This window comes from Aythya fuligula, chromosome 2, assembly GCF_009819795.1.
Source record: "Aythya fuligula isolate bAytFul2 chromosome 2, bAytFul2.pri, whole genome shotgun sequence".
Lineage (NCBI taxonomy): Eukaryota > Metazoa > Chordata > Aves > Anseriformes > Anatidae > Aythya > Aythya fuligula.
Window position 1 is genome coordinate 55,034,472 of NC_045560.1, and position 18,871 is coordinate 55,053,342.

The following is an 18,871-nucleotide window of genomic DNA, read 5'->3' on the forward strand; positions in this document are numbered from 1 at the left end:
ACCCATGACATCACTGGAATAACACGCTTAATGTTTCTCAAGTAAGGAAGGAACCTCAGGAAGAGGGTCTTCACTGAGAGGGTGATCGCGCACTGGAACAGGCTCCCCAGGGAAGTAGTCACTGCACCAAGCCTGTTGGAGTTTAAGAAGGGTTTGGACTGTGCTCTTAGTCACATGGTCTGAATTTTTGGGTAGACCTGTGTGGTGCCACGAGTTGGATTCAATGATCCTTATGGGGTCATTATATGGTCACTATGGGGTCATATGATCCTTATGGGGTCATATAGGGTCATTACCCTTCCAACTGAGGATATTCTATGATTCTATGAAGTAATTCAGCAAAGCAAACAATTCTAAAAATAGAGTTTCTTCTTCATAATGAAATATAGCTCTGGAAAAATACTTTTAAATTCAACTCAGTCTACTTATTTAGTGGAGGACTTGTTAGTGTTAGGTCAGAGGTTGGACTCGATGATCTAGAGGTCTCTTCCAACCTAGAAATTCTGTGATTCTGTGATTCTGTGATACTTATCTTCTTTAAAAGGGTTATTTGCTCCTTCACTTATTTAATTTTTAGTATATAAATCAGCTGGGCTTAATTAACAACTAATAAACATTTGTCTTGAACTTCAATTTATTTTACCCATGCCTCCTTGAATCCTAAACCCTACAGACACTCAGATAGGTCGTTTTATTGTCCAGTTCTTCAATGGTGGACATACACACATCGTACATAGACCCAAAGCTGTTGTAACTTTAGCTTTTTCACTCCACAGATTTTCTTGAGCTATGTCTGTGATTGGGACCAATATCAGTCTCCACATATGTATTCACGCTCCAGCGAATAAAAAATCAGGGCAAAGTCAGCCTAGAAATACAAAGCTCAATTTTTTTATCCTTTTTTATTTATTTTTTGCTTTGCAACCAAAAATTTTTAAATAACAGCTTTCACAAAATTTTCAGCAAATCAGGCCCAAGTTTATTCAAAACATTTGGGAACCCAAATGTTCCTTTTAACACTCATGGTTAAATTTGTCAAGAAAACCAAATGCAGAAAAGTTTAACATGACTTGTTAGTGAAAGTTTGGCCCAATTTCAAATATTAGATCATAGAATCATAGAATATCCTGAGTTGGAAGGGACCCTTAAGGATCATCAAGTCCAACTCTTGACACCGCACAGGTCTACCCAAAAGTTCAGACCATGTGCCTAAGTGCACAGTCCAATCTCTTCTTAAATTCAGACAGGCTCGGTGCAGTGACCACTTCCCTGGGGAGCCTGTTCCAGTGTGCAACCACCCTCTCTGTGAAGAACCCCCTCCTGACGTCCAGCCTAAATTTCCCCTGCCTCAGCTTAACCCCGTTCCCGCGGGTCCTGTCACTGGTGTTAATGGAGAAAAGGTCTCCTGCCTCTTGACAACCCCTTACGAGGAAGTTGTAGACTGTGATGAGGTCTCCCCTCAGCCTCCTCTTCTCCAGGCTGAACAGGCCCAGTGACCTCAGCCGTTCTTCGTACGTCTTCCCCTCAAGGCCTTTCACCATCTTCGTAGCCCTCCTCTGGACACTTTCCAACAGTTTCATGTCCTTTTTATACTGTGGTGCCCAGAACTGCACACAGTACTCGAGGTGAGGCCGCACCAGCGCAGAGTAGAGCGGGACAATCACCTCCCTTGACCTACTAGCGATGCCGTGCTTGATGCACCCCAGGACATGATTGGCCCTCCTGGCTGCCAGGGCACATTGCTGGCTCATATTCAACTTGCTGTCTACCACGACCCCCAGATCCCTCTCTTCTAGGCTGCTCTCCAGCGTCTCATCGCCCAGTCTGTACATGCAGCCAGGGTTTCCCTGTCCCAGGTGCAGGACCCGGCACTTGCTCTTATTGAACTTCATGCGGTTGGTGATCGCCCAGCTCTCCAACCTATCCAGATCCCTCTGTAAGGCCTTTACGCCCTCATTTGAGTCCACAACTCCTCCAAGTTTGGTGTCATCAGCAAACTTGCTCAAAATACCCTCTATTCCTACATCCAGATCGTTTATAAAAATATTGAAAAGTACCGGCCCTAAAATGGAGCCTTGAGGGACCCCAGTGGTGACCGCCCGCCAGCCTGACGCAGCCCCATTTACCATAACCCTTTGGGCCCTGCCCGTTAGCCAATTGCTCACCCATCGTATGATGTTTTTATTTAGCTGTATGGTGGACATTTTGTCCAGTAGGATCCTATGGGAAACCGTGTCAAAAGCCTTGCTGAAGTCCAAAAAAATCACATCAGCTGGTTTCCCTTGGTCCACCATACGGGTGATCTTATCATAAAAGGAAATCAGGTTAGTTAGGCAGGACCTACCCTTCACAAACCCATGCTGGCTGGGACCAATGACTGCTTTGTCCCCCAGGTGCGCCTCAATAAGTCCGAGAACCAACTTCTCCATGATTTTACCAGGCACTGACGTGAGACTGACAGGCCTGTAATTGCTAGGGTCTTCTTTCTGACCCTTCTTGAAAATCGGCACAACATTTGCCAGCTTCCAGTCTACCGGGACCTCTCCAAATTCCCAGGATCGTTGAAAAATAATTGAGAGAGGTTCCGCGATGACATCCGCCAGCTCTTTCAGCACCCGGGGATGAATCCCATCCGGACCCATGGACTTGTAGGGATCCAGGTGGAGTAGCAAATCCCGCACACGTTCAGGGTTGGTTGGGAGTTTGTCATCCCCACCGTCCCGGTCCTCCAGCTCAGGGCACCCTGGGTCCCGAAGCCCATCATCAGCATTGAAGACAGAGGCAAAGAAGGCGTTAAGCGTCTCTGCTTTGCCTACGTCATCGTCTGTGAGGAGACCTTCCCTATCAAGGAGCGGCCCTATGTATTCTTTAGTTCTCCTTTTTCCATTCACATATCTAAAAAAAACCCTTTTTATTTTCTCTCACAGACACAGCCAGCTTCAACTCTAGCTGTGCTTTGGCCACTCGAACTTTCTCCCTACAAACACGAACAGCATCCCTGTATTCTTTCCATGACGCCTGGCCCTCCTTCCAGTAGTGAAACACTCTCTGTTTCCGCCTAATCTCCATTAGAACATTCCTGGTCAGCCACGCCAGCCTCCTGCCCCGCCTGCCTGACTTGCGATATTTTGGAATTGCCTTATCTTGTGCTTCTAGGAGGCATCGCTTAAAGAGTGACCAGCACTGGTGGACATCGAGGCCTTCAAGAGCAGTTTCCCAGGGGACCTTACTGACTAGTTCCCTGAGCAGCCTGAAGTCCGCTTTCCCCATATCTAGGGATGAGGTTTTGGTGGCACTTTTCCTTCTGTCACCATAAATTTTGAACTCAACCACTTCATGGTTGCTATGACCGAGGCGGCCACCAATCACCACATCTCCCACCAGACCCTCTCTGTTTTCTAGCAACAGGTCTAGGAGGGCACCTTTCCTAGTTGGCTCCATTAGCACCTGATCATGGTTTACATAGCAGCAGTGACAGCCAAAGGCACAAAACATCAGGGTTTAGCTGTGGAGTGGAATTCTCCTGTACTCCTCAGAATTTCCCTGCATTTCCAGACAAAATGAAACTTGACGTCAAATCTTTATTATAAATTCTGCTCTTTGATTTTCCACCACATGCTTTTTTCTCCTCAGTTTCAACACAAAGTGTGGTGTTTCTTCCTGGAAATCTCAAAAAGAAGTCTTATCTTTTGAGATTTCTAGACAATCCCCAAACTGTTAGCATTTTAGACATTTAGGGAAGTTTCGTTATCATAAAATGAAGACAGCTGGCAGTTCTTACAGGTTAGTCTTCATTAATTTGTTTTCCCACATTTATTCTTGTTATTGAATCTGGGAAAATTTCCCAGTCTTGTTTAGGTACTACTCCAAGATTGAAATTTAAAGGTTGCTATCAGATCCAGTTGTTCAAAATACACAGGTATCTGTTATGCTACCAAAATGTACTTTCGCATATGCAAGACACATGTTGGGGATTCATACTCAAACACTGGCAGGAGTAATTTAAGAAAAATAATTTGTCAATGTGTTTTCTTGCATCAAACTTTGAGAATTTTTCAAGATGCTGGTAACTGGCTTCTGAGAAAGCTGTAAAATAGTGAGCACACTGTAGCATAAAAATGACGCATAAGAGATAACTGGAACCATATGAAAGACAGATGTTCATGCACAAAAGATAGATTTTCCATCAACATTAGCATTTTCCTTTATATTCACTGTGAACTTTTGTTCAGTTTTGTTGTTGATAATAATGAGGTCTTGGACTTATCGCTAAAAGTTTATTTATTTCTTTATTTTTAATGAAATGTATTTTCCTTTCCAATACTCAAATGGTTATTTCAAGAAAAAGCTCAATTGAAGCATTGCTATTCAATAGTGATTAGATGTGGCATTTGTGTCTCTATATGTTGTTAAAAAATTACTAAATTACAACTCAGTGCTGGACTGTTCTTATCTCTGAAATGCATAAATACTTCTGTCATTCTGATTATGTAAGAAAATTATATTTCAAGTCTTCTGAATTCCCGTCAGCCTCACTGAAAGCATTTGAAAACGTAGGCCATTTTCAAACAATTTAACAGACAGGTAACAACTCTAAGAGTTGTTGAAGATCATGTGATGAAGATCTAGTAGTTAGGTCTAGGACAAAAACAGAGAACAGTGCCTGAAAGATGACATTAAAGTAATCCCGTTTCTCTGGCCAGGCAAGCTGCTGTCCAATTACTATATAGGGCATATAGGGAATGGTAGATAAAAGTCTGAAGATAAAGTTGGAAATAAAAATACTGTTAGGCTGAGGGAGAAAAAAAATTTGTGGTAGAGAACATGGCAGGGGAATTAGGCTATCACAGTGTGGAAGTAGGTATCATTAGGTCTGTGGCAGTGCTATTTTTTTAAGGTTTTAGTGTTTTTGGGGAACAATGTAGAAATGTTAATATCTGCCTGATACACAGCAAAATAATGTTATACAAAAACAAACTGAAACTGTATCTTCTTTTAAATTAAATTATCTACCTTAAGATATCTTTAATCTTGAGGAAGGGGAGACAGACATTCAGTAAGTGAAATTCACTGTAAAATCTGATGACTACATGCCCCAGTTTAATAACATTCTGGAACAAACATGCTAACTGAGAGAATTACTTCTAAAATTTTCTGTAGAATAAAGTGATGCAGACTTTTAATACAATTTTACAGAAATATTTCACACTATCAACTTGATTATTCTTTTTATAATGAAACTTTCTGAAACTACTCTATGCAATGCTATGAAATCATAGAGGTACATATCTGTGATATTAAAATAGTGGTTTAAAATTGACTGTGACTTTTAAAAGTGATGCTGAAGCACGGGATTCAAGAAAATGCTTTCATCTGTCTACATAAAATAGAGTAGATTGAATGAAGCTTTGCCCTTTTAGCACGTGAATACTCTTATACACATATTAGTGCCCTACAGACATTGATTCTTTCTTCAGTTATTTTTGCTTAGTACTCCTTCATCAGTTAGGGATGGCTGCAGGCAAAGAGAGTCCCCAGGTGGATGACACCAAAGAGGGGAGTGTGGAGAACAGTCAGATTTATTAGTCTGATAAGCGCTGATAAGCACTGCTCCTGGACAAGAGGGGAGTAGAGCAGTTACTTCTTCTTCTATCTTATACAAACTTTGTGGATGGAGGTTCTTAAAATGTCTTAGTGAAAATCCTTGGCAGAGCTCTGAAAAAGGCAAATATTTGATTCTGGTAAGCACCCTCCAATGTGACAAGGAGGAAGAATACATTTATACAGAAACACAAACCAGGAAAGGTAATAAATTATTGCTTGGATTATTCTGAGCACTAATGTATTTGAGCTCAAATTATCCAGGTAATCACATTAAGAATTAGTGTTCGTATCATAATTACAGACTGAATGTTTCCCATTCTTTATGTTATGCATATATGAATGTCTGGAGTCCTTTCATTACCCTGAGGTCTTACACCATCTCAGAGCCTTCAGCCCTACCACAGTAACAGGGCACTCACAAACTGCAGCAAAATTAAACTCATCTGTTTGAGGTTTTGCACAGAGGTTTGTTATCTAAGTCCCAAACTAAGCACTTGAATCAAAAAATTATGCTCTTAGTGTAGGTGTTCTAGTTAAGTCCATGAAGGTAAGTGACAAGATCTTGAGCCACTGTAAAAATGATTCATTATAATACTTGCATGGAAAATTAATGCCAGTGAAAGAGAGAGCAAGTAGCCCAATATTGCCTGCACCTCTGCTTGTTAGACTTCACCTTTGGTGCTTGTCATTCCATATTCTCTGATGATCAGAGCTCACTGCAAAGCCTACTACACTGTATAGACAAGGGATGTTCTGGAAAGAGTGCTGTAGGGTTTTCTGGCTATCAATCTGATGAGGAGGTTGTAACTTCAAATATTTGCTGAATTGATATTGCATACTGGCTGAGGTGTGCATTTCTTTAATTATTACAAACTGTTAACACTGTTCTCCATTCCTAAAAACTGGAAAAACATTGGGTAAAAAGGGGAAATAACCTGAGCAAAACTCCAGTTTATTCTTATTAATTTACATTAAAAATGAATAAACCATAGCAAGCCACTTCCAAAAAAAAAGTATGCAAACATGGTGATTGCACTTGAAATCCAATGTGTTACAATGTCAAAACAGAAGAAACAGGGAAGGGCCTCATCAAAACTTCTGTTGTGGGAATATAACACATGTAGGTTTTGTAGAGGTCAAGGAATCAAAGCAGTGCCCTTGGAGATTCTGTGACCCGTAAGGAAGTATTTGATGTGATCCTCTATGCTCGTATTTTTTTTTATTTCCTCTTATCCCTCAACTCTTTGTAGTCTGGCATCACTTTCCTTGCTCTATCTGCTTTTCTCTTTCCCTCCCACACATCTGTCATAAAGTCATCCTTTCAAACCAGAGAGCCTATGAATATATATTCATTTTATGCCTCCATTTATCCCCTTCCTCCACAGTCCAGCTAATTCTTCACATAATTCTTCAGTGTATTCTTGAGCTGATTCTTCTATATTTAAGAAAGCGCCAGGACAGCTCCTGATATATTGGGAAAAGCAGGAGATGCCCTGCAGGACCCTGCGAAAGTTTCTGTGAGAGGGAGAGGAAGATCTTAACAACATTATTAAAAGCCTGCAGTCCTACAGGCAAGGAATAGGCATTCTCTAGTTATGAGTTTCTTTTGCTAATCAAAACCATGGAATTTATTATCATAATATAATATAATATAATATAATATAATATAATATAATATAATATAATATAATATAATATATTGATAATTATTAATAATATATTATTTTATATATTAATTATATATTAATATATTGTATTAATAATATAATTAATATAACGTTAGTATAATATTATATATTATTATATATAATAATAAATAGATTTATTAACAACAGATTTATTAATAGGTCATTTTATTATATTTGTATGTTCTTGCTATCTACCTAGGCTTGTTAAGAGTATTTTCCGCTTCACAAAAAATCTTATTGCATTTAGCCCATAAAAACAAGCTGCATACTTTCTATGGAATGAACCCATCTCAACAGCTGTCAGATATTGAACTTTGAAACCTGAATGCTCTTCATAAATGTACACACATACATAGAAATACATATACATGTATATATTCTTTGATTTTTCAAAAAAAAAAAAAATCTAACTGCATATTTTCCTTGTCTTTATCATAATAAAATACTTCTCTGGATCCTTCTGTTGTTTTTCTCCCCAGCTTTGACTCACATTAACTTTTCTACTCAAGTTACCAACACTAATTTCACAGTTTGTCTGATTATCATTCATGCACAAAGCCACGTCAAAAGTTAAAACAAAATATAACTTTAATCCTTACTTGTTGATAAACAAATGAAAGGACATGATACATTACAGTTGCAACTACTTGTTCAAAGTGCAAAAGTAATTTTGTTTCTGTTAAGCAATTATTACTGACAAGTGAATACTGAATTTTGTTTTAACAGGAGTTAATGACATGGTTCATCAAAGCCAAAAGATGACATGTTAATCACAGCTCAAAAAGCACTATTGTAATTCAAGCAACTCTGCTCACCAGCTCCCCCTGAAAACCCACGTGCTTGTTCCACTGGACAGAGTCAGATCTTTAAAAATGACTTGAATTAGAAACTTCTTGTTTTATTTATTTGTTCCAAATGAGTTTCAATGTTTTGGAGTGACTTTTGATGTCTTCAGGTATACCTGTTTCAAGTTAAGCAGTATTTTTATTGCAGTTATTAAATAAACCATTGAGAATTCCTTGGCTTGACAGAACACACCTGATGGAATCTGCAGACTCATTTAACACAATGGTAGTGGTGGAAAAGCTCTACATATGTAGTCTTAGAGACATGCAAGAAACTTATACAGCTCAACATCAGAGAAGATTATGGCTCCAGCATTCAAGCTATATACAAATATTTTACTACATGTATATCAAGTCTATGGTAAATTGTAGAGCTTTTAGTGTTGCTGTAGAGTAAGGGTTCAGTTGGATATAAATTGTGCTTTTTTTGTAAGCAATTCAATAACTGTAGAGGGGAAAATAGTAATGGATAGTAGCAAACAATGAACAAAGAGCAAACACTATTTTTAAGTCTTCACTGGCTATGTGAATCCTATGCCTGGGCTTGGTGGACTGGGAAGGAATGCAGGATATGGGAGAGGAGAGGGCATTCACAAGCTTACTCTAATGCCTACAAAAAAGAGTGACAGCAGCTATTTTCCTGACTGATCTCACATAAAATGAGGATGAACTGGAGATTCTCATACTCAGGACTGAAGTCGTGGCTACTCTTTGTATCTTCAAACACTATGTGCTGTTTTTAACAAGCTCTAAAAGCCTTAACTCACACAAAGGTTGAAATTTTAAGGGAGTGATTATGTGTAACTGTTTTAAATCATTTATCTCAAGTTCAAGACGAGCCTATGCCATCATGTGGACAGAGTGACACATAACCTACAAGCATCATCAAAGAAGTGGCCAACTGAGTGCAGAGACTTCAACAGATCATAGCAAAACTAGTATGTTACAATTTAAATGTTCTCCCATAGGCCACATTGAATTGTTTATGTAACAGAACGTCCAGAAACAACAGTTATGTGGTAGGGCATAATTGCTTATGATTAGCCTGGAGAAGAGGATTTCAACTTTAGATTTCAATATCTTAACTACAGACTAACAGGAAACAGGAATATATTTCTGTCAAGCTGTATCAGGAATTCAACATTTGTTAGTTTATACATGTAGGTCTAAGGCACATGAAGTAACTTCTATATATGTCATTCTGCATCAATATGCAGAATCAATATGCATCTATATATGTCATTCTGCATCAATATTAAAATAAATAAATATAAATAAGTAAATATTTTTTTCTTAATAATGATCAGATTTATTAAATAGATTAGATATCATAATAATAATGCTATTAAGAATTAAGCTGAATCAAGTTTTTTTGTTTGTTTTTGTGTTTGTTTGTTTGTTGTTTGTTTTTGTTTTTGTTTTTTTCACCTCAAATGCCTATTCTCTTTTTAACTCCTGAATTAGTATCATTTTCAGAAGAATTCATCATTTGGGTCTCTAACTTTGCTGTTCAAATGTAGACATCCATCAAGATCCCCCTATGAAATGAGTGTGGGAGTGCAGCTCTTTTGTGGTGGAGGATAAAAAGTTAAAAGGGGAGCATATGCCAAGTTGTTGGGAAAAGTATGGTGTAGAGGTCTAGTGTTGTGTCACAGAAATACTGGCACCTGCTCAGTTGTGTAGGAGGAGGTACAAGAGCGTATTTTCATAGAAATGTAATTAGGAAAATTATACACAATAAACTGCTTTAACTTATAATATTCACCTTGTGTCTTTATAATTATTCTTAATATTAGGAGATTTATAATGTACAAAATTTAAAAAAAAAAGAATGTTTTAACTTCCTTTTTAAATTCTCATGGTTAAGAATGTGTTTAAGAATCCCAGAATGGTTGAGGCTGGGAGGGACTTCTGGAGATCATCATAATGTGTTGTTGATGCCTTAGCTCTCCTACAAATAGAATTTTCAGCACTTTAAACAAGATTAAAGTAGGCCACACAGATCTACTCAATAAAGTAAAATGCCATTGTCTGCTACCGTTTAATTAATGGAGTAAAGGTCATGAGTAGAACAAACTAGTTCTGTTCTCCCCATAGAACAGAATAAAAACCAATCAAATTACCATGATATAACTTATTTTCAAATATCTGAAAGATATCTCCTGTATCAGCTATCAACTTGTTGAGTATTTTTTTTAAATTTTGAAAGAAACATTGTCACACCCTTAAGTGTCTTCTTCCGTATGCTTCAGGAGCTGTTGCTAACAGTTCTCATACAAGAAGTCTGGACTGAAGGGTTGAAGCCAACTGTATGACATTCAACAAGGCTAAGTGCCAGATCCTGCACTTAGGATGCAACAACCCCATACAAAGCTACAGGCTGGGGAAAGAGTGGCTGGTAAGCTGCTCAGAGGAAAGTGACCTGGGGATATTGGTTAAGAGCTGAATATGAGCCGGCAATGTGCTCAGGTGACTGAGAAGGCCAGCAGCATCCTGGCTTGTGTCAGAAACAGTGTGGTCAGCAGGACTAAGAAAGTTGTTGTCCCTCTGTACTCTGCCCTGGTGAGGCTATACCTCGAGTACTGTGTTCAGCTCTGGGGCCCCTAATATAAGAAGGACATTAACCTATTAGAATGAGTCCAGAGGAGGGCCACGAGTATGTTCATCTAGCTCTGGGGCCCCCGTCACAAGAGAGATACAGACCTATTACAGTGGGTCCAGAGGAAAGTCTCAAAAATGATCAGAGGGATGAAGTACCTTTCCTATAAAGACAGGCTGAAGGAGTTGGGGTTGTTCAGCCTGGAGAAGAGAAGGCTCTGGGGAGATGTTATAGTGGCTTTCCAATACCTAAAGGGGGCCTACAGTAAAGCTGGGGAGGGACTCTTCATCAAAGAGTGTAGAGATAGGACTAGGGGTAATGGTTTCAAACTGAAAGAGGGTAGATTTCCAGCGAGGCACTGGAAGAGGTTGCCTAGGAAAGTTGTGGATGCCCCATCCCTGGATGTGTTCAGGGCCAGGTTGGATGGGGTTTTGGGCAACCTGGTCTAGTGGAAGGTGTCCCTGCCCATGGCAATGGGGGCCTGGAATTAGGTGCTCTTTAAGGTCCTTTCCAGTGCAAACTATTTTGTGTGGTTCTGTGATTATCTCTTGTTCTTTTTCAGTGTTTCATTTCCTTAACAATAACGGTATATCATGATGAAATAATATGAATGGCAGATGCCAAGACCATTGAAAACAGTAATGCGATACCATTCTTGAGAAACAAAAGATAAGTAGCTCGAGAATTTTAAATCCAACTATTTTTTGTTTCAGGCTAGATTTTGAATTGGGGTTATTTATAATAGAAGTCAATATAATTTGAGTAAAAAACAGATTTTTCTCACAGTTATTCCAATCTGCATGGTACCTTACTCCAACACTAAGCCTCACTCATTAGGTGAGTAAGCACCACCAGAAAGGAGTAACAGAACCTGAAACTGGTCCTTGAACAGGTTGCTTCCCACAAGGTTAGTAGGCCAGGTTCTGTTATCCAGTCACACAAATTAACCCAAGCTATTATTAATGCCAGATACTTTCACAAAGCATTATCCAGTCCCACTGATTTAATGCAAATATATTCATATAAACAGTGATATTTAACATATACAGCACTTTTTCCTTTTTATAGAATAATGTTTAAAAGTTATACAAAGCCAGTGTGTATTTTGTCACAGGCAGGGTAGTTTTACCTGACATGTTGGGGGAAAAAAAAGCTCCAAAACAAAATATAATTGAGCTCCCACCTCTGAAATATGAACTGGTTCATAATACCTAGCATTGGCCTGTTCCCATTAACTGTAAGTTTGTCTGCCTGAACTGATTTGCTTCCTGAGTTGTTCCCCTTCAGTCATTTTCACATCCCACCTTTATTAATCTCTAATTACTTTCTCCTTGCCTATGCGTCCATTTCCCTCTTCATTATCTATTTGTTTGTTTATTCCCCAATCCCATAACCATCTCTCAATATCCAAATTCCTTTCTAAAGTTGTCATAATTTTCCAGGTTTTTAACCTTTGGAGTCATGACTATCCTCTCTCTCTCCCATTAACACTGATTATAGGTGTCAGATGCCTCAAAACATTCAGCAATAGTTGATCATATGATCACAGAGTATTTCAGGTCAGAAAGGTCTCATGTCTATCCTCCTGCTAACAGCAGACTAGTCTTTTGAGATCATACTGTGTTGCTCCAGACTCTGTCCAGTCACATCTGGAAAACTTTTGATGATGGAAATAGCAGAGTCTCTCTGGCAAATTTGCTCCACTGCCTGGCTCTTCTCATGGTGAAAAAGCTTTTCCTTACATCCATCCTGAAGTTCCCTTCTTTACATTTATGCTTGTTGTCTCTCATTCTTCTGCCCTGCACTACTGTGAAGAGCCTGGTCCCATCTACTTCACAACTTCACATGGGGAACACACCCCCTTGAGGGCTGCTGCCAGATCCCCCAAAGCAGTGTCTTTCCGAGACTGAACCAGTCTTGGTTCCTCAGTTTCTTCTCACAGGGCAAGTGCTTCAGGTCTGAACATCCTTGAGACACATCAGGGTTTTTTCCATAGAGTTACGCCCCACAAAAGCAGTCTCCAACAGTCTCCAGCCTGTGGCATTGAAAGGGGTTAGTTTGGGTTAGTAGGGGTTAGTCCATCCCAAGGGAAGGACTTACGATCTGAATTCATCGATCCACCCTCTGGTCTGTCCACAGGGACAGGCAGAGATGGAAGATACTCTTAAGAGAAAGACCAATGGCAAGCAGAAGGATCTTCTGGAAAGCAGAATATTTACCGGCTGAGCTCCACCTCCAGTCAAGCTTCTGAGATACAGAAAGGTACAGAATGCCAAAATTTCTCTTGCAGACGCTCTATCAATCAAAACTTTAGAGAAACACCAGAAACAAAGATAAAATTTCACTGTTCAGATACATGAGATGACAACAGAGCTGCGTGGTGTCCTCCAAGATTTGTCAGTGATAAGCACTGTCTGCATTCAGGCTTATTCAGACCCATTCAAACTGCCCAGCAATAGAGAGGTAAATCAATGCCATTTTGCAGGGAATTTACAGACCTTCTGGGAGGACATAGGCATACCCATGCATCCCGATGGGTATGCATCTCCTATAGAGATGCATACCCATGCATCTCTGTATATTTAACATCCAGCATGTGGGAGAGATGAAAGGGACACTGGGAGCATTCAAAACCCTATCCAAATATCCAAATCTTTAGCTAATTTGAGATGATCAAATTTGCTAATTTGACATGATCACTTGGAGAAAACATCTGGAAATTGATACCAGTGCCCTGTTCTTAATAAATTATTAGATAGGCAGGAAAGAAAGAAAGAAAGAAAGAAAGAAAGAAAGAAAGAAAGAAAGAAAGAAAGAAAGAAAGAAAGAAAGAAAGAAAGCGAGGGAGGGAGGGAGGGAGGGAGGGAGGAATGGAAGGAAGGAAGGAAGGAAGGAAGGAAGGAAGGAAGGAAGGAAGGAAGGAAGGAAGGAAGGAAGGAAGGAAGGAAGGAAGGAAGGAAGGAAGGAAGGAAGGAAGGAAGGAAAGCCCATTTTTTGAGTGTATGTTCTAAAAGCACCTCTGGTAAGTTCTAGGGAGCTATTTTGGAAGAAAGGAAAGTTCAGAACCAGAACTTGCATTAGCACAGCTGTCTTGAGTGTGCTTTTTCTATGTATGAAAGAGTCTCATTCCTTTCCAAATAAAATAGTGAGTTGTTTGTATTTTACTTGTTTTGTAATCACGGATTTCAAACTACATACTGTAAAGATGATTAAATCATGTAAACAGCCCAGTAGGCTCAAAACTGAAAATATGAAGAAAAGACAAATATAGACAATGGAATGTAATCATTTGTGTTTTCAAGAACAATTCCAAGTACAATGTTGTCTGTTCATGTCATGATAAGGTTTATTTGATCTTCTGACCAATTTGATCAAAACCGTGTACCAAACTGCTTGTGTGTATGTTTATATTTATGTTTACGTTTAATTTGCATTTGTGTTTGCATTTGTATTTATCTAATCCCCATACTTTTTTATACCATTGTACCTAGCTTTATTCATTAATTCAGTTACAGTTATATTTTGAATGCTATTATATATAATATTTGTAAATGTATTGTAGTGTTATAAAATATATTGATTATATACTTTTTCCTAGTTTCAACTCAGATAATTTTCTTCATAGTGGTTGGCGTGATGCCATATTATGGATTTAGGAGTTAATGTTGATAACACACCGATGTTTTAGTTACTGCTGAACAGTGCTTCTGCTGAATCAAGAACTTCAGCTTTTCATACTGCCCTACCAGTGAGGAAGTTGGGGATGCACAAGAAGCTGGGAGGTGACACAGCCAGGATAGCAGACCCTAACAGACCAAAAGGATATTCAATACCGTATAACATCATACTGAACAATAAAACTGGGGGCAGTTGGCTGGGGAGGGGGGCTGCTGTTGCCTGGGGACTTGCTGAGCATGGTCTCACTCACCATCTTCCCTTCCCTTCCCTTCCCTTCCCTTCCCTTCCCTTCCCTTCCCTTCCCTTCCCTTCCCTTCCCTTCCCTTCCCTTCCCTTCCCTTCCCTTCCCTTCCCTTCCCTTCCCTTCCCTTCCCTTCCCTTCCCTTCCCTTCCCTTCCCTTCCCTTCCCTTCCCTTCCCTTCCCTTCCCTTCCCTGCCCTTCCCTTCCCTTCCCTTCCCTTCCCTTCCCTTCCCTTCCCTTCCCTTCCCTTCCCTTCCCTTCCCTTCCCTTCCCTTCCCTTCCCTTCCCTTCCCTTCCCTTCCCTTCCCTGCCCTGCCCTTCCCTGCCCTGCCCTGCCCTGCCCTGCCCTTCCATGCCCTGCCCTTCCATGCCCTGCCCTTTTCTCTTATCCATCCTATTATGGGAGACTGAGCAAATGTCTGTGTGTTGCTTAGCTGCCTGAGAGGTTAAACCACAATGGGGTTTTAATACAATACATGCATAAAGCTTTTAAGTGACTCTTTCTGTAGAAACACTACACAAAGTTGGTTATCCTTGATTGAAAATTAAAACCTGGAGATTCACATGGATGAGAACATCTGGAGTTACAACAGCCTGAATTTTTCCATAAATTGGGGAAGAATTTAAAGCAAAAAACAGTAGACTAAAGACTATTACCCTATTAGCATATATAATTTATCAATATGGATTTACCTCTTCAGAGCCTAATTAGGTAAGCATATGCTTTTGAAATCTGGCTAATCACCTAAATTCTATCACAAAGTTTAACTACTGCACCAATGCTATTTTCAAAGCTTTTGTAAGCTTTTAAGTTATTTTTGAAAGTATTTAAATGATTAGGGATGCACAGCAAGTGTCTAATCAGATTTTCAGAAGCATTTAAATGCATCTGACTCATAACACCCTTTGAAAACTTAACTCTGAAAGGTATTTCTTAAAAAGAAACCTCTGTCTGAGATTAGGCAGAAACTACAGCCTATTTCTGCCATCTGCTGAAGTGGTCTGGTTGTTGGACAAGAGGCACTATGCAAAATTATTACCGGTCTGATTCAGTACGTGAAGGCTATATTTTTATGGATCAGACAGAAGAAAGAGTCTGCAAAAAATCTGCTGGAATTTTTTTCAATGGACCAACAAGAAACAATGTTAGTCGAGAACTGCTCTATCTGGTGTGATATGCACAATGATCACTGTACTATGCTATGTAGACTTTATCTTAATGAGTGTTTTTTTATTTTTCTTTGTTTCATTCTACAGGTCTACTGGTCTACTAAAAGTAAGAATTAAAAGAAAAGCCACCCAATCACTCTAAAATAGACTGAGGGAGATGTAGGAAGCAGCCATGTTACTCCAGATGAAGAGTACCTACAGGGTGGACTTAAAATGAAGTCTTTGCTTTTTAGGTAAAGCTGTAAATCCCAACGGTGGCATGAGGGGATTGGAAACCCTGCTTCTGCTTCCCATCAATGTTCCATAACTGCATACATAAAATGAACCACATTGGGAAGCTGAGAGAAGTGTAACAGAGTTCTCCATCCCCAATGGGAGACAGAAGGATACTGAAGTACTAGGTAGTCATTATTACCTGCTGGCACTATTATCCCAAGGTAACCTCCAAAGACATTAGTTTTCTTGACTGATGTGAAGCTAGCAGTGCAATCTCTTGCCTTCAACATTGTGTGAAGTTATTTGAGGCCCTATTCATGTGTTTGCTGTTGTTTTCTGTTTATGTAACAGCTAACTAATGAATATCTTCCAAAGGCTCAGATAAGAATCAAAGTTCTCTCCTTTCCCAAGAAAGCTTCTCCCAAGAAATGTCTGTCGTATAAACTATTCTGTAGTGACAATAATTGCTTTCTGGAGACTGAGCTGCATAGGGCCAACAGCAGAAATACTGAGGGTTTCCCAAACAGCTTCCTACAAGAGTAGCTTTTATTGCTTTTGATTTTTTTCTGTAGTTTTGACAAGTTTACTTTTTTAGTATTATCAGACCTTTCCTTCACCCTTCAGAGGCTAGCAGCTTATTTTGCAGATTCATCTTCACATATTTTTGTGTTGCATTGGCCATAACATCAGATATCTTGGTACTCTCAGGCAGTGCTGTTGAAAATGATGCCTTCAGCTGATATTTCACTCACAGTTTTGGTTTCATCTCTGTGCTGAGCACTGTGTCCTCTGAGTCACCTATGAACAGAGTTGGTGGGCTATATTTTTTATTATATAAACACATATATATATATATATTCCCTCTTTTTCAGAAATATTAGAAGAATAAGCATCATTCAGGAGGCCAGATCATTCCCTATGGCTGTAACAGCCTTTGACTCAGTCTTCCTCTACCTGATTCAAAGAGCAAAGAACCTCTGTTTTCTATTTACTTGCTTAGCAGCCAACTATTTGTCTATTCCATCTGAACAGGTCTTCTCAAATGAACTAGTTTGCACATTTCTGTTAACAACTAATCAGGCTAATTACATGTATTTTCAAAAGAATGCAGTTTCAGTTGGAAGTGCCAACTATCATCTCTGTTTATTTCCTTACTAGAGTCTCTTAACTAGACAACTGATATATCACAATCAGCAGTTCATTATGAAGTCTATAAAAAGACTTTCAAAGTACTTCGGGCTACAGCAATGCCAGCAAGAAATGTATCCTATACCAATCCATAAATATGAAATGAAACATATTAAGTTTGAAAGAAAAATCCTAGCAGTGATGAAAGGGCAGTTGTATTTCAAGAACACCCTAAATGTTGAAAGCAGCAGAATGAGAGCTAGGAAACCTGTAGGTGACAGATTCAGAAATGTGAAAGCCCCACTAAGTCACTCTCTTTGGCTGCTCACAATCAGTTAAAGGTGAGATAATTCATGTGAAAATATTTTTAAAATTAATAAGTGTCACAATAAGGAATGTTAGTGTTATGATAAACTAATTTTTAATTTATTAATGTCATACCACTGCTATAAGTGACAGATTCTCCAAGTATCCTCAGTCATTTATTTGTGCTTTTATCCTTCTGTTGTGTTAAAGGGTAAATAATTTTGTAAGGAATTAATCCCCCTTGTGTTCCAGTTTTGTCCTCAGATATCAGAGGGGCTGGGAACTTAGATTCTGAGTGATGCCCAATTCAGCACAATAAATCCAGTCACATTCAATATATTGAATTACCATGATCATGGATGTAGAAATAGCATGATGAACCTTCAGTCTGGTAGTTTAATAACTGGTGCAGTTTACTGAAGCAACAGGAGTACAGATTCTTTTGGATTGCCTGTGGTAAATACACTGTCTACAAAGCGCTTGCAGATATCAAGTATATACCAACACAACCAACTGCAAATGAGTTAACAAATGAAACAAATCTATAGAGAATGTTAGGTTTCTCAAGGAAGCACTCAGTATAACTGAGGGTTTGAATCTCCAAAGCAAATTTAACCCAGAAGACATAATTTTGTTATCAGTTTGGCCCCGGGAAGGCCAAGTCTATCGGTTCTGTAGTACCATCCAGTTCCCCATCCCTGTAGTGATATTACAGAGCCTGACTGTATTATTTAGAGTCACCACATCAAGCTTCCTTGGTGTTGCCAATATCTCAGGTTACAGGTTATCTTGTCAAGGGGACTATAATGGAACAGATTCCTTGCATATCTGCCATGCTTCACCCTGGAAGTTTCCTCAACACTATACCTTCTCTTAAGATGTGGACATACCTTTAGTCTCAATAAGTCACCTCCAGCAATTATCCCTCGTCCTTCATATAGATTTTATATTTCCTCTTAGTCATTACTATGTCAGTAGTATAGACTCTTTCCTTGCTTTATCAATCTCTCCAACCTTCAGTTATTGCATGGAACTAGAATGGGGGAAGAGAAACTGTTCTTCTATCCCCCAGGAATGTGAAAATCTTCCCAACCTAATTTGGAAAGGGAAATCAAAATCTCAGCAGAAATATGAATGGTGATATGCTTCTTAATTGTTTTGACATGTTTCTATTATGCAAAGATAAACAGCATAAGTAGATTAGAATATTTAAACTAAAACTTTATTTCAAAGTTATCTGCATGGTCTTTTCCTGTGTTTGAGCATTAAACAAATAGTTTTTGAAACCAGCTGTTTCGTACAGGAAACTGAGTTTAAGAAATCAGTAGTTGCCAATGAAAAAAATCTCTACCAGGTCTATCTAAGGTCAACAATGAAACCTCACAATGAAACTGTC